The sequence below is a fragment of the Sinohyriopsis cumingii genome, chromosome 13, assembly GCF_028554795.1.
Source record: "Sinohyriopsis cumingii isolate HCF-2022 chromosome 13, ASM2855479v2, whole genome shotgun sequence".
In the NCBI taxonomy this organism is placed as follows: Eukaryota; Metazoa; Mollusca; class Bivalvia; order Unionida; family Unionidae; genus Sinohyriopsis; species Sinohyriopsis cumingii.
This window is the reverse complement of record NC_142973.1, coordinates 77048634-77064916: the sequence shown is the minus strand read 5'-3', so window position 1 is coordinate 77064916 and position 16283 is coordinate 77048634. Positions and strand designations below refer to the sequence as shown.

Here is a 16283-nt window from a genome sequence, read left to right as displayed (position 1 = left end):
AGAGCATTTTGCACACAACCCTTCTATTTAAGGGATGTTTCATCTGCCTGCCATACATGCAGGTGGAATCAGTTCTATTCCAAGTTTCAGAAGACCATAATTAGCAAGATGCATACTGACTTTTGGGGGAACTTGGAACAATAAATGCAGACTTGATGAGTATCTCTAGTACCCTTTTTGTGGTCCTGCAGCCAAACAGATTATCTTGACATTATTTAAAGAAAAAAAAAATTCTGACAACATATATTTAATTATCATGCATACACTCAGGTGGTTGTATGTTGTACAGTTTAAGTACTGGTCTGTGTATGCAGGATATCAACAACTGACAACCCATGTTACCTGTCATTTTCCTTTAGTTAAGCAAAGATGTTTTGTTCCCAATGTTAAAACCTTTTATTGAGGAAAAATGCAGATACATATTCAGTAAGAGTTTAGAGAGAGAGCGTGGACATTATTAATATACATGATGATGGGAACAACAGCCAAAACAAGATTGGTGTAAAACAGATGTATCTACTGGTATACCTGCGTGTTTTTTTTAAGAGGATCTCCCAAAAATGCATGAAAGCTGCTGTGGAGATATTAAACTCAGGCTTTTTCAAAACTTTAATAACAAAATATTTTATGTTCAGAGACAGTTTGGGTCCAGTGACTTTTTAGGGGCTAGAGTCCTATCCTCCTTGTAAACTGAGAGAATATAAGACGAACATTGTTACAGTTTTTCCTGAACCCATGTTTTGACTTTAGAATTCAGAGTTAACCATAGGCAGGGTTATACAGTGCAATGTCATTTGTTTCATTCTTAAAAAAGCCGTGTGATTGTCTTTTTTTCTGAAAAACTGTATATCTAACGTTAAAAGAAAAAAATTGCGTGACATATTGCAGTTCCAAAACCGAATAAAGTTAAGATACCAGAATTGTGCAAACTCAAGCTTTTATTTCATACAAAGATTTACTGATGGAAGAAAAAAAAAATCGTTCTACAATTTTTTAGAGTGTAAACTTTTGAAAAAAATGACATGACGAACAGTTCACGTAATTATGGTGACTACTGATCACAATTTTGGAGAGGTATCTTCAAACGGGAACATATTCCATTAGGGTATAAATCAAAACTACAATGAGAGAGAGAGAGAGATCATGTATTCCTACTTTAAAAATATGACGACACGTACGTTTGTTTTTATGGCACATTTTCCTTATGAAAGTTTCAAAGAAACAATCATTCCATTTACATAAGATAAGATAAGAATTCTTTATTTCAGACTACATAGTCTATACATCTAAATTAAAATATAGATATAAAGTAAAATCACTGAAAACATAAAAGAACATATAGAACATAACACAATCACATCCATAGAAAAAATACACCCTTTACAAAAAATATCACAAGAGTGAACTGAAGACGCATGTAATTAATGAGTGACCACAGAAAAGTACATCCAAACAAGTCGTGCTATATTTCGTAACATGACTAACATAATTTCCATGAGCCGCTCATGGCGTGATCATTTGTGTTTTAGTTTTATTGTTTGTGAAGTGACTAATGGTCAGGTACAGAAAAACGTGTCTGATCATCTCACGGTGCGAATAACAGGTGAAACCAATTTGAAGCTAAGGCGGTGGAAAATATCGACTGACCAATGAAGTCACTTACAATGTGTAACACATTGTTTGGTTGTAAATTCAGGGCAAGTAGAGTAGCGACCAGCCGCAGAATAAAAAAACACGTCCGATCTTGTCGCTGTGCGAAAAGGTACTGAAGTCAATTCGAAGCGAAAGCGGTAAGAAAAAAAGTATAGCCAATGAAATCGTTTATGATGAGTGATGCATTGGGGTTTTATTAAAGGTAGTGTGGCAAAATAATACCAACGCAAGTGTGCTATTACCATTGCAGTGCAGACAGATTGGAGTGTAAACGTACAAACCCTTTGTTGCGTATTGTACCATTTCTTCTTGTCACGTCAAATATTAAACGGCCACAGTACTGGTTCGCGTTTTGAAACTGACAAACATTTTTAATCTTACTCAAACATTTTGACAAGCACACTCACATCAATAGAGACAGAATTGTAAAATATCGGTTAGCCAGTGAAGTCACTTACAATGTGTAACACATTGTTTGGTTGTAAATTCAGGGCTTGTTGACAGTAGTGTAGCGACCAGCCGCAGAATAAAAAAAAAACACGTCCGATCTTGTCGCTGTGCGAAAAGGTACTGAAGTCAATTCGAAGCGAAAGCGGTAAGAAAATAAGTTTAGCCAATGAAATCGTTTATGATGAGTGATGCATTGGGTTTTTTTTTAAGGTAGTGTGGCAAAATAATGCCAACGCAAGAGCGCTGTTACCATTGCAGTACAGACAGATTGGAGTGTAAACATACAAACCCTTTGTTGCGTATTGTACCATTTCTTCTTGCCACATCAAATATTAAACGGCCCCAGTACTGGTTCGCGTTTTGAAACTAACAAACATTTTTAATCTTACTCAAACATTTTGACAAGCACACTTACATCAACAGAGAGAGAAGTGTAAAATATCGGTTAGCCAATGAAGTCAATTACAATGTGTAACACATTGTTTGGTTGTAAATTCAAGGCAAGTAGTGTAGCGACCAGACGCACAATAAAAAAACACGTCCGATCTTGTCGCTGTGCGAAAGGTACTGAAGTCAATTCGGTAAGAAAATAAGTATAGCCAATGAAATCGTTTATGATGAGTGATGCATTGTTTTATTTAAAAGGTAGTGTGGCAAAATAATGCCAACGCAAGAGCGCTGTTACCATTGCAGTACAGACAGATTGGAGTGTAAACGTACAAACCCTTTGTTGCGTATTGTACCATTTCTTCTTGCCACATCAAATATTAAACGGACACAGTACTGGTTCGCGTTTTGAAACTGACAAACTTATTCAAACATTTTGACAAGCACACTCACGTTGTCGAGTAGCGTAGTTTTCTGGAGTACGTACGTACGTGTCCCAGCGACACAGTGCCGTCTCTAGCTCTCTTGAAGACACCAACTGTCTGTTTTATTTTTCTTGCAACCATTTTCTTTCGTGGTAGGGTTTGAATCGAAGGGTCGTCAAGATGCATGAGGTGTTTAAGACGCAACGCTGTCGTTGGGTTCCTATATGCTTGGCTTTCACTTGCCTTGTGAAATATACCAAGTCATTGTCACAACGAGAGGTAGAGAGGGTATATATGGAAAGAATGAACTTAGTTAAATCATTTCTGAATCAGCAATCGAGATGAAACGATCGCACGATTTCAGTGAGAGAGAAGAAGAACGTAAGAGGCAGCGAAGTGACGTATCGCCTCACACACGAAAAGAAGTGTTCGCTCAAATAGAAGACATGAGCGAACCTGAATCAACACCTTCCACGTCTGCGACCAGACAGAGAGAGTCTACTCCAAACCAAAGTTCACCAGTCAACCCTGAAAAGTACTATCACATTCGAGAGACGGAAAAGCGCTCCTCTAGAAAATTTAGAACCACGGCTTACACCTACACGGTGAAGTTTAAAGATTTCAAGTCCGACGTACCGTTGGAGAAAGCAGAAGGGTTCATCACCGAGATGTGGGATTCTTTGCTCACCACACTCAAGCGACAATGTCAACCCAAAGAAGACGATCGCTTGACACTATCCATACAACACGACAGCTTGAAATCCCCTGTTTGGATCGAGTTTAGCAGACCCGCAGAACTGACCCCTTCCAAAGTCATGGACAAGATACAACAGGTGCAACAATCCAATGACAAGTTTGACATCACCGATGGTAAAGCCACACTGAAAATGGCTCACGTCTCTCTTCCTCAAGGGACAGGACGCAAAAAGGTCTTATTGGTGGACGACCTTCGCAACACCAAAACAAGTCTCGTCCGAATTAACAACCCTCATGACCAGATGTGTTTAGCCCGTGCCATCGTGGTGGGACGAATCTATGCCAACAAGAACGACACGGTAGAATGGAAAAGAACCTGGAAAACTATTCAACAATCCGACCGAGCCAAACAACGAAATGAAGCAGAACTCCTGTTACAACAAGCCGGACTGTCCAAAGACACACCCTGTGGCATTCCTGAGATGCAAAAATTGCAAGATGCCCTAGCTCCACGCTACACCTTGAAAGTGCACCCTCAAGAAATGCGCGGGCCTCTGTTGTTTCGAGGCCAAGATTTTAAGGACGGAAAATACATTCACCTTTATCATCACGATGAACATTTCGATACCATTACCAGTATCACTGGATTCCTGGGATCTGTTTATTATTGTGAGAAATGTGACTATGGTTATAATAATCGAGAGCAACACAAACATTGTGGATGGAAATGCTCAGGATGTTTGGCCTCTCAACCCTGTCTGAGCGAAGAACCAGTGCCTTGTTCAACTTGTCTGCGCACGTTTGTCAGCCCTACCTGTTACCAACAACACTTGAAGATGCAAGGTTCACAGAAGAAATGCGCTTGTCAACTGCTGAGATTGTGCCCCGCGTGTGGACAAGGCATACGTACCAATAGTGTCAAGGCACACGTATGTTCAGGAAAGAAAAAATGTCACATTTGTCACCACATCGTGGACTTGGAACACGAATGTTACGTGCAAAAATACCAACCCCCACCAGAGAAAGAGGACGGTCACAAGAAGAAAGGCAATTTCATCTTTTTCGATTTCGAATGCATGCAAGAGACTGGCATTCACATTCCTAATTTCTGCGTGGCTCATCGAGCGTGCGAGAAGTGTATTCAAAAACCTATCTTCAGTTATTGCCCTCACTGCAGCAAAATTCCTGGAGGGCGTGAAAAATCTTTCGAGGACCAAAGACGCTAGACGATTTTGCCAAATGGGTCTTAGACCCCATCGACAAGACATGGAGCAAAGAGGACATCGAACGTTACCGAGATTGTCATCGCCATGCCACAGTGATGGCTCACAATTTCTCCGGATACGATGGACAGTTTCTTTTGAGGTACTATACGGAACATGGCACCGAACGTCCTAAAGTCACTTTGAACGGAGCCAAAATCATTTTCATGCGAGTGGGACAAGTGCAGTTTAAAGATTCGATGAGTTACTTGGCCATGCCTTTGAGTCGAATGCCTAAAACGTTTGGAATGACAGAAATGGCTAAAGGGTACTTTCCACACTTTTTCAATACGGAAGCCAATCAACATGCCGTTCTACCCCATTTGCCTGAGGCTCGCTATTACGACCCCGACAACATGCGTACCGAACAACGAGAAGATTTCTACGCTTGGTACCAGGCTCATGCCTCTGACCCCTTCGACTTTCAGGAAGAAATGTTAAAGTATTGTCGTTCCGACGTGGACATTTTACGACGTTGCTGTGGAAAATTTCGAGAACTGTTCATGGAACACGGAGGGGTCGATCCTTTGAAAGAAGCTTGCACCATTGCCAAAGCGTGTTCCTTAGTGTACCGCCAACGATTCATGCCTCAAAAGACCGTGGCTGTCATCAGTCCTCAAACGACCAACTATGTCAAGCGTCAATACTCGGTCAAAGTCCTACGCTGGTTACATTACTTGTGCGACAAGGAAGGCAAATGGATTCAGCATGCCCGCAACGGAGGCGGCGAAAGGACCATCGGAACGTATTCGGTCGATGGCTGGGACTTAAAAAACCCCAAGATCGTGTATGAGTTTAACGGTTGCTTATTTCACGGATGTCCCGTCTGCTACCCTGACCGTGACACTAAAAATCAGTTTTTACAACGGACCATGGAAGACCTGTACCAGGACACTTGTCAGCGACGCTTGAAGTTAGAACAGCAAGGATACCAAGTGGTGGAAATGTGGGAACACGAATACGATCACCGTTTGAAAGTCGATCCCGAGTTTAAACGTGTCGTGGAAAGTTACAAGCTGATGGACCCCCTGAACCCGAGGGATAGTTTGTACGGAGGAAGGACCAATGCCACCTGTTTGCTGTACCAAGCCGACGAAGAGAAAGGAGAAGAAATCAAATACTTGGATGTGTGTTCGCTGTATCCCTACGTGTGCAAATATTGTCACTTTCCTACAGGGCACCCGCGATTGCTGACGGAACACATCGACCTGGTCAACATTCGACAATACGAAGGCTTGATCAAGTGCAAAGTTTTGCCTCCCACGAACCTATACCATCCCGTCTTACCTCACCATTGTCAAGGCAAACTGATGTTTCCCTTGTGCCGTACTTGTGCCTAAACGTGCAACCAAGACCAACCTTGCCATCACAGCCAGGAAGAACGTGCCTTGACGGGAACCTGGGTCAGCGCAGAATTGTTCAAAGCTCTGGACATGGGATACCAACTGTTAGAAGTGTACGAAATTTGCCACTTTCCCAAGACACAACAATACCACAAGGGTGACCCTACTCAGAAAGGCATTTTCGCTGACTACGTGGATGCCTTTTTGAAACTGAAGCAAGAAGCCAGCGGCTATCCTTCCTGGTGTCACACTCCCGAAGACCAAATAAAATTCAAAGAGAAATACTGGGAACAAGAAGGCATCACTTTAGACCACATCGAGAAAAACGAAGGCAGGCGATCGTTTGCCAAAGTGATGTTAAATTGCTTGTGGGGTAAAATGGCACAACGACCGTGTTTACCCAAGACGGAATATTTGACAGAACCTTCCCGCTACTTCCAGATGATTCACGACAAAACCAAATACATGAAACACGTGGACGTCGTTCGAGAGAATTTAATCTTGGTCAATTAAGAAGAAGATCTGGACTTTGTACAAGACGACCCTTTTGGAAATGTCATCATTGCGGCTTACGTGACAGCTCATGCTCGCTTAAAATTGTACGAAGCTTTAGAACTGTTAGGGGATCGCGTCCTGTACTTTGACACGGACAGTTGCATCTACATCGATCGACCGGGTCAGCAACACCCTAACATCGAAGGAGACCGTTTAGGAGCCTGGACAGACGAACATCCTGACGACAAGATTCTAAGTTTCGCGAGTGGCGGTCCTAAAAATTACGGCTACGAATACCGGGACCCACAAGGAGAAGTGCACACAGAGTGTAAAGTGAAAGGATTGACTCTGAATTATCGTACCAGTCGTGTGGTCAGCTTTGGCGTATTGAAAGAAGCCTTCCAGTCTGGAGAGGATGCAAACTTTAAAGTGACCACCTACCAGCCGAACAAGATTGTACGTTTACCCACTCACCACATCGTCAGTCGACCCTTGGAAAAAGTCTATCAAATCGTGTACCAGAAGCGAGTGCGACTTCCCAACCACTTTACTTTGCCGTACGGTCACATCAATATTGGTCAGCATATAAAAAAGGACAACGTCCAAGACCAACAGTTCATTGTCACTACTAAGACCAATTGAGAAAAAATGAATCCCTTCAAACAGCAAGTATAGAGCGTAAGACTCAAGTCCAACGAGAAACTCGGGTGTGATTCTTTGCCTCACTATCACATCACCAATGCAGTAACACATCTAAGTTATTTATGTACTAACGCCATGACAAACTACGTGCAGCTAGTGAAACTTCCAGACCACAAAACTTTACCTTATGGACATACTGATATCACCCATTATAAAAAGGGACGACTTCCAAGAACGACACTTCATTGCGAGGACAAGCAACGAGAAAGATGAATCACTCTACGCAGATGAAAAAAGAGAAGGAACAAACATCACTGACCTCTTTCACTACCATACCGTCACAGCAAAGTGCGTCCAAGAAGGGAAAGGATTCAGTAGACCTACAGGAGTATTTTAGCATCCAAATGACTCAGACAGCGACCTCAAGAAAATTTAGAACGACAACTTACACCTACACGGTGAAATTTAGAGACTTCGCGTCTGTCATTTCAGCCGAGGAAGTAGCAGGTTTCATTATGGACCTACTTGACTCACTGTTAGAGGAACTCAAATGTCATTGCCAAGTCAAAGATCGAGGTCGTTTGAGCCTATCTATGTATCGCGACAGTTTGAACTCACCTGTATGTCTCGGATTTAGCACACCTGCAGAAATAACTTCGTCCAAACTTTTTAGGGCTATTGAAGACGTGCAGTCGATGAGAGGAAAATTTGACATCAACGAAGGAAAAGTAACCATTCATATGGTATACATTGTACCTCCATGGGAAGAAGACGATGACTGCACTTGATCTGCTTACTGATAAGTGTACCTAGCACGATGGATATAACAGCCGATTTATGAATGAAACGGATTAAGTGATGGGAAATATCTACGCTGGGACACAAGTGCTAGCTGACCAGATTTTTAACAACGTGTGAGACGAATAGAGAGAGAGAAACATGAACTTTGTCCTATTTGATTGCATGTTACTTGTTTTGTGTTAGCTTTTTCTTATAAATGAACATTAAATGTAAACAGGTTTACTAGAGCCAAGAACTAAATAACTAGTAAATAGGTTTGTTTGATGTAGAAATGTTTATGTATTAAATGGATAGTGCTTAGACCAAAGCACAGGCCAGAGAGCCCATGTATATACTTGAATAAATGTTTTGAACCCATACAATAGACTTTTCTTTTTTGAGCCTCTATTCTCTCTGTGAGGTTTGTTTTAGAACATTTCTGTCGTCTTTTCTGTGTGTTTAAATGTGTATTTGTATGTTTGTCCCTATCTACCCTTTGTCCTTACAAATACATTAAAATCCCTATAAAATGTTTTGACCCTATAAACCTCATGACGTCACCCAAAGTTCAATTCCCATTGACATCCAGGTGACATTCCCATCTTCAATTTCCATTTACGACAAAGTGCAAACCCCATATTTTAACGTTAAAGTCCCATTGACGTTAAAGTACCGGTCCTGTTCAATTTCCATGTTCAATTCCCCTTGACGCTCTACAGTTCCATCCATGTTAAAATTTCCCATGTTAAATTCCCCTTGACGCCAGAGTGAATCGACTGTTTATGCATGGTAAGTCCACTTGACGCTAGGGTGACCCCATATACTACTAGAACATTTCTAGCTAATTAAGTTTAAAATCGTCTTTGCGTATCCGTAGTATATGACGACGATATTATCTCTTGTGACTGTTATAAATAGTCGAACGTTTACGGGACTTTAACATGAGAAAATCTATGGTCGAAAGTTAATAGCCTCAAAGGAAGGAATTTATGGTCGAAAGTTTGAAACCCCCTACTGGAATTTAAAGGGGACAAACTACTGTTGAAAGTTTATTGTTGACACTATCTAACACATATTTTTATTACTATCAAACACATAGTTTTATATACTATCCAACACTTATTTATTGCTATCCAGTAGATGTTTGTTTCATTACTATAATAATAATAATAATAATAATAATAATGTCGCGAGGGCTTAGTACAGATCAGCTTAATCTTCAGAGGCCCTAAGCGCTTTACAAGATTGGTAAGCATATAAGGAGATATATAGAGACTATGTTACAAAAACAAACACCATGAAAATGCAACAAAAAGAAAAACTTCTGATAACACTGGTCAACAGTGAAATCATTACTGACTTGAAAAGGCCCTAATCTGTAGTATTTTGGTGTGCCGAACACGAATATAACCGTGAAAAATTTGTATTGGCTCTCGTTTTGAAGATATTCATATACCTCATTTTCTATGTTTCACTGTGTAAATTTCTCCAGTAGGACTGCAGCAACATCCGGAATAATGATGTAACATTGCATAATACCATCATGCTCACATCATCCACAGTTGATTGCATCATTTTCTGATGCAATGCAATACTAATGCCATGCGGCTGCTGAAGTAAGTTGATGTCAGCAGTGTACTATACATGTGTAGGCCTATTATACTAATGCCAGGCGGCTGCTGAAGCTGACGTAAGCAGTGTACTATATAAAGCCCAATCAGATAGGTTCAGCATTTAAAATATTTTAGACGTTGTGCGAGACAACATAAAACTTATTATTTTATCCATTTACATACAATAAAGAACAGTAATGCCTCGAAAGTGTGTTAATACCGCGGACAATTTTTGCTATATTTGTGGGGAAGTGACATTTGCCAACCAGAAGAAAAGTATCAATTCTCAAGTGAAGAAGGCATATCATCTTTACTTCGGATGCAAGGTTGGTGACCAAGACAAGCCTTGGGCTCCGCATATATGCTGTGCTACATGTACAACACAGCTTTCACAGTGGTTGAATTGCAAAAGGTCATCAATGCCGTTTGCAGTCCCAATGGTGTGGAGAGAGCCAAGCAACCACCTAAATGACTGTTACTTCTGCTTGGTTCCTCCTCTTTCCGGCGGAATAACGAAGCGAAAGAAGTCGAGAATAGTCTACCCAAACATTCCGTCTGCATTGAGACCAGTTCCACATGGTGAGGGACTTCCTATTCCAGAACCTCCAGCAGAATATTCTCTTGATTCATCTGACGAAGACAAAGGTGAGTCGACCTGTTCTTCTCCTGGTCCATCAGCATGCAGTGATCCAGATTTTCACTGTGGTGCATCATCAACCCCACACAGAATAACACAGGAAGAACTAAATGACCTGATTCGTGATTTGGACTTATCAAAGAACAAGGCAGAATTGCTAGGATCAAGACTCCAACAATGGAATCTTCTAGAAGAAGATGTCACAATTACTGCATATCGAAAGCGCCACCAGCAATTGGAGCCTTTCTTCAGAAAGGAAAGTAATCTGATATTCTGTTCCGATATTGAGGGCCTCATGAATGCTTTAAAAATCACTCATGACCCACAAGAATGGAGACTATTTGTGGACTCTTCGAAACTGAGTCTCAAGGCTGTGCTTTTGCACAATGGAAACATTCTTCCATCTATTCCAGTAGCGTATGCTGTCCACATGAAAGAGACATACGATAACTTAAGGCAGCTACTGAATTCCATTGAGTATAACAAGTACAGCTGGCACCTCTGTGGTGATTTGAAGGTAGTTGCCCTTTTAATGGGACTGCAGCAAGGATATACAAAATACATGTGTTTCTTATGCGAGTGGGATAGCCGAGCAAGGGAAATGCACTACATGAGGAAGGAACGGACTCACAGGCAGAATGTAGCCACTGGAGAGAAGAATATCCAACACCCAGCTCTGGTTGAGGCTCAGAAAATCTTGCTACCACCCCTTCACATCAAACTAGGTTTGATGAAGAACTTCGTGAAAGCCATTGACCAGACTTTGCCAGCATTCCGATACCTGCATGAAAAATTCCCTCGACTCAGCGAAGCAAAGATTAAAGAGGGAGTTTTTGTGGGTCCTCAGATTCGAGAGCTTTTCAAAGATGACCGGTTCAACAACTTGCTGGAAGGTGACGCGAAACAAGCATGGAATGCTTTTCGCCTAGTTTCTACAAACTTTCTCGGAAATGTTAGGGCAGAAAACTATAAGGAACTAGTAGAAGACATGTTGATGAAGTATAAGAAACTTGGCTGCAATATGTCTCTAAAGATTCACTTCCTTCATTCCCATTTGGATTTCTTTCCTAGCAACTGTGGTATTGTTAGTGATGAACACGGCGAACGTTTTCATCAAGATATCGCAACAATGGAACAAAGATACCAGGGAAAATGGTCCACTACAATGCTGGCTGACTACTGCTGGACACTCCTCAGAGATGCTCCCGAACAGCTGTACAAGAGACAGGCGAAGAAATCTAAGATGTAGTCAATGACTTGATTTTTTATAGGTAGGCTATTACAGTTGACCTTTTACTATTGGAATGCATTTCGTTATGTAAACATTAATTTCTTGCAGATTACAAAAAAACTAGAGCCAATTTTGCAATTTGACTGTCATATTCGTGTTCAGCACATAAAAATTGATAAGAATTGACTAATTTTATTTCAGTAACATGACTTTTGTAAAAATTTGTTGTCCAGTGTAATAATTAAGGCGAGGAAGCTATGTGAATTCTTAAGGTTTTCCTGCTGTCGAAATAGGCGAGTTTCAAGAGCGCTATGCAGAATGAGATCACAGTGTCCTTGTATCTAAATTCAACGGGGCAATTTATTTCTGGTAGGTGAGCCCTGGCACGCAAAAGAACGTTGTCCGTACGACTTCGTTTTGATTATGTGAGTAATGAGAATACGATTGTCGGAACAGGAGCGTAAGTAACTAAGAGTGTAAAAGTGGGTGAGGATGGATAGGTAGTATGGACTGGAGGTAGTCAACATAATGTAGCAGAAGGAACAAAAATTGTGTTTGATTGTGGAGCGAACAAGGGAGGGTACATAGCCCGGGAAATTAGTCCTCGGCTATTGGTACTGCAAGGATGATCTGAGCAGCTGTGTTTTGAACTTTTTAAGTTTCTGTATTAGATGCTGAGCCAAACCAGATAGAAGAGAATTACAATAGTCCAGTATAGAAAACACTAAGGAACACAACGTGTTTTAATGTCATCAACTGAAAGAAAGTTGTGAATGGAGGTCATATGTCTCAGCTACATGTATGCAGCCTTGCATATGTTGATGACATGTTGGTATAATGAAAGAGTACTGTCGAGAGGGACATCCGGGTTTGGTATAGATAGTGTGAATTTAATGTTGGTGTTACTGATACTTAATGTTTGAGGTAAAGGATGGGAATGAGAAAGCATTTGTACAGTGGTTAAAATGGCTTCTGTTTTATTGCTTTCATCTTCAGCTTGTTCATGTCAGCCATAACTACGGATCGGAAATGCACGTCTCTTCGGCTTGGATGATAGCATCAACTTCCGTTGGATGGCTAGATTTGCAATAGGTGAGACAGCGGATGACGATCTATGAAACTTAACATTTGAGAGCAGGGTTGCGGACAGGGTACGATAACAGGGACATAATTCCGTGGCCCACAACGGTCAAAAAGCCTAATGCCGTCACAATTTGTGATTCATAGGGGCCTACTGGAGATTTTCTCTTGGGGCTTTCAAATTTTGTCCGCGGCCCGGCTTGAGAGTGTAGAGAATGTAGATACAACGTTTCAACTAATAGGGAGATCCATAGTTGTATGTGTGGCGTCATACCTTAATTATATAGGTGCCGTAGACTTACATGGACTTGCCACTTGGGGGTAAAATCGTAATTATATAGTGCCCATAGCATTGACATGGGAATGTCATTATGGGGTCAAAGGTGTTTATGGGGCCTAACGGGAATGGTAATGGTAGAGGATTTTAAGTTTTATATTGTTGTTATTAACACAGACATCGCCAAACAAACAAATACAAAATAGACAAACACAAAACCCAAATGGCAATGAATGAGTAGTATCTTTGCTTTCTATGGATGTCGGTGTCAGGGTTTTCTTCTACTTCTTTATCCCTGACCACAATTTCTTCCATGATGACTTCGTGGACAGTATCGGTTCTTCTTTTTCCTCAGTAAGGATCTAATCTGGATGGCCCAAGTTTCGACAAATTTCTGGACCTGCATACAACTGTCATTGCGACGTTAAAAGTTGATCTCTTTCTTATGTCGCTCCTCCATTTCTGTTCTCTCATGGAAGGTGGCCTTGATCTTATCTGCTTCCTCCGCTATCACTTCTTTGACAAAACTCTTTGCTGTTTGAAGCGCAGCCACTTCCGGGCGAACACGACTTAGGGTGAACTATTGAGCCTCTTTTTATTCTAGGAGCTGCTCCAACACCACTATCAAATCCATCGCTTCAATAAACTTTCCCACATTACAGTGTTTTTCAACTTTTGTAATTCTTCTTGGTTGAGGACGAATGGTACGGCTATCTATCTGTCTGTCTCGGAGTTAAGTCGCGTGCGGTCATTAGGCCATGTGCTATAAGGGAGTGTGCACGAGGCGTAATACTTAATTTCTCCTCGATACTAAACTTTTTTTTGATAGCCCCATCGACACTTTAGTGTATGTGCCGTATACGTTTAAAGTTGCATGTCCGGAAGCCGGAGAAGAGGAGGAAATGGCCTCGTTCTGATATCACTGGATGGTTTCTGTTGTTTCAAGGTTGAGACTTTTTCCAAAGCGAATGTTGTTGTCTTGCACCTGGTTATTGAATTTATAATATACAGATTCTGTTCTTTTGGCGGTTTGGTTAGTAAGGTATTATTTAGAGTGGAGATGGTTATATTGTATATCAGATCACGAAAGTAAAGCATATTTTCTAAATTTGTGAAGTATTTGCAACTATATATTGAGTTGTAGTGTAGGTTTGACTTAGTTTAATCAGTTCCACCTTGTTTGGATGGGCCTGATGGTTTTGGTTTTTTACCAACTTTTCCACTCTTATTTCGGGGCTAATTTAGTTATGTGCATCTGTTGGAACACTCGCTTACTTATGTTTCTGGTGTTTGTTAATAATCTCGTACCCCAGTTGGCTTTTGTGATCTGGAGATTCGACCACCTTCTTTTCTTACGTATTTTGGGTCAGGTAAATTGGTCCTACCGTTATTTCCTTGTTAGAGAAAGTCGAAAGGAAAACCACATGCAGTCAGGCGATTTTGGCCAGTCCGTCTTTGGAGACGTCCAACTCGAGTAGCAGACTGGCCATTAGCTGCACGTGGCAGCATGGATCCGTCATCTAGAGGTACTTGATATACTCTAGACGCACCAGAGTTTCACATTGCTTTCAGGCTTTGTTTTTGTGCATTTATGTCTGGTTGACGACGAATGGTACGACTATCTGTCTGTTTGTCTGTCTTGGATTGCGACTGGCCAAGTACGACTGCTTAATGAGCGCACTGCGTACTACGTAATTTCTCGTCGATTGGTAACTTTTCAGTGCCTATGGACACATTAATGTATCACGGCATAATTTTTAACTTGCATGTCCGGAAGCGGGAAGGGAGGTGAAGGGTCAGAAAGGACTGCGCCTTGATGTAACTGGATGGCCCCTTTTGATCCACGGTCGAGATTTCGCCGAAAATAAATGGTGTCGTCTTGAATTTGTAATATACGGACTCGGCACTTTTTGGAGGATTTGTTAAGTTAGCTTAGCTAATGATGATCCGAGAAAACTGCGATTAGGTTTCTGTCACGTTTTCGTTTTGCACTGAATGTCAGTTTAATGCTTGATTCCAAGCGTAGATATTGATCTTGAGTGGATCTTTTGTTGCGGAATCAACTTCGTTTTGGTATAAAAAAATTTTACTTAGTAAGTGGTGCTTCACTCCCTTATTAATCGTTGTATCCGTTATTTGTTGATAAGGGAGATGAGTCTGTGCGAACTTAAATCGGACGGATCCTTTCCGGCTTTCGCAATTGGAATTACAATTGCATATTCCAGACTTGTTGGTATTTCTCCACATCGCATTCAGCAGGTCCAAAATCGCTAGCTCATTTTGTTCAGGGAGATTTTTTTCATAAATCTATTAGCCTAGCTTGTCCTCCCTAGGGAAATGGTTTTCTTGCTGTGTTTGAAGAAAGTTCTGTAGTCAAGAATATGACTGACGCAAATAATAAAACTACGTTTCTCAAAATTAGAGTGTGCACGGCTGTGCTTGATATCCAATAATTGAATGCGTCTTGTTTCGGAGGAAGGGAATAAATGTCATCCAATGTTGACGTCAAGGGTTCCATCGTTTCGGTCAATGGTGAAATCCAAGACTATTCCAATGCAAAACGGCACTTCTAGATGGCATTTGTCCAGACGCTAAAGCCGGGAACAATTATTGCATTTTCTCCATTATGTCACAAACTGAACAAAGTGTGACGAACTGCTTTGAAAATTGAACTATTCTTGATTAAGTTGGAAATTAGCAGACGCAATTAGGATAAACTAGCAGTGTTGGAACTACCGAGGGGTGCGGACTGATGTCTTCTCCTGTGTTATATTGTTACAGGTTAGAACCTCCCCCCCCCCCTTGATTCATGGACGGATACTCCAAATTTTCCTTGTAACGAACCCCTGTGCCTGAATGTATGGTCATAACAGCTTGGAGTTTTCACTGAACTACTTTGTATGGGGCCTGGTTAGTTCTGAATGAAAATGGTGCCAATCTGACACTCACTATAGCCGTTACAATGACCATCTTTAAAATCTTGCTATCGCTATTCCTCGTGAATGGACGGTGTAAACATGGGGGTTTCTACTAAAAGACTTCTTATGATGTATAGTTCTAATTGGTGACAGTGCCGATCTGACATACAATATGGCCGCTACAGCGGCCATGGGGAAAATCTTGTCATCGCTATTCCCCCTACATGGATGGTTATGTCAACATGGGATTTCCAATAAAAGTCCTCTCATATGATATCTAGTTGGTTCGAAATTAAAATGGTACTGATCCGATGTCACAATATCGCCGCCGTAGTGGCAATCTTGAAAATATTGATATTGCTACTCCACCTACATGGCCATAGGAAAATTGGCT

At 41.2% G+C, this 16283-nt stretch overlaps 1 protein-coding gene across 1 annotated transcript in view; it reads right to left on the bottom strand.

Annotated features, from left to right (window-relative positions):
* LOC149785853 (C-Maf-inducing protein-like) overlaps positions 1 to 16283 on the bottom strand; it is a 137050-nt gene that overhangs the window by 111259 nt on the left and 9508 nt on the right. The window lies entirely within an intron of this gene.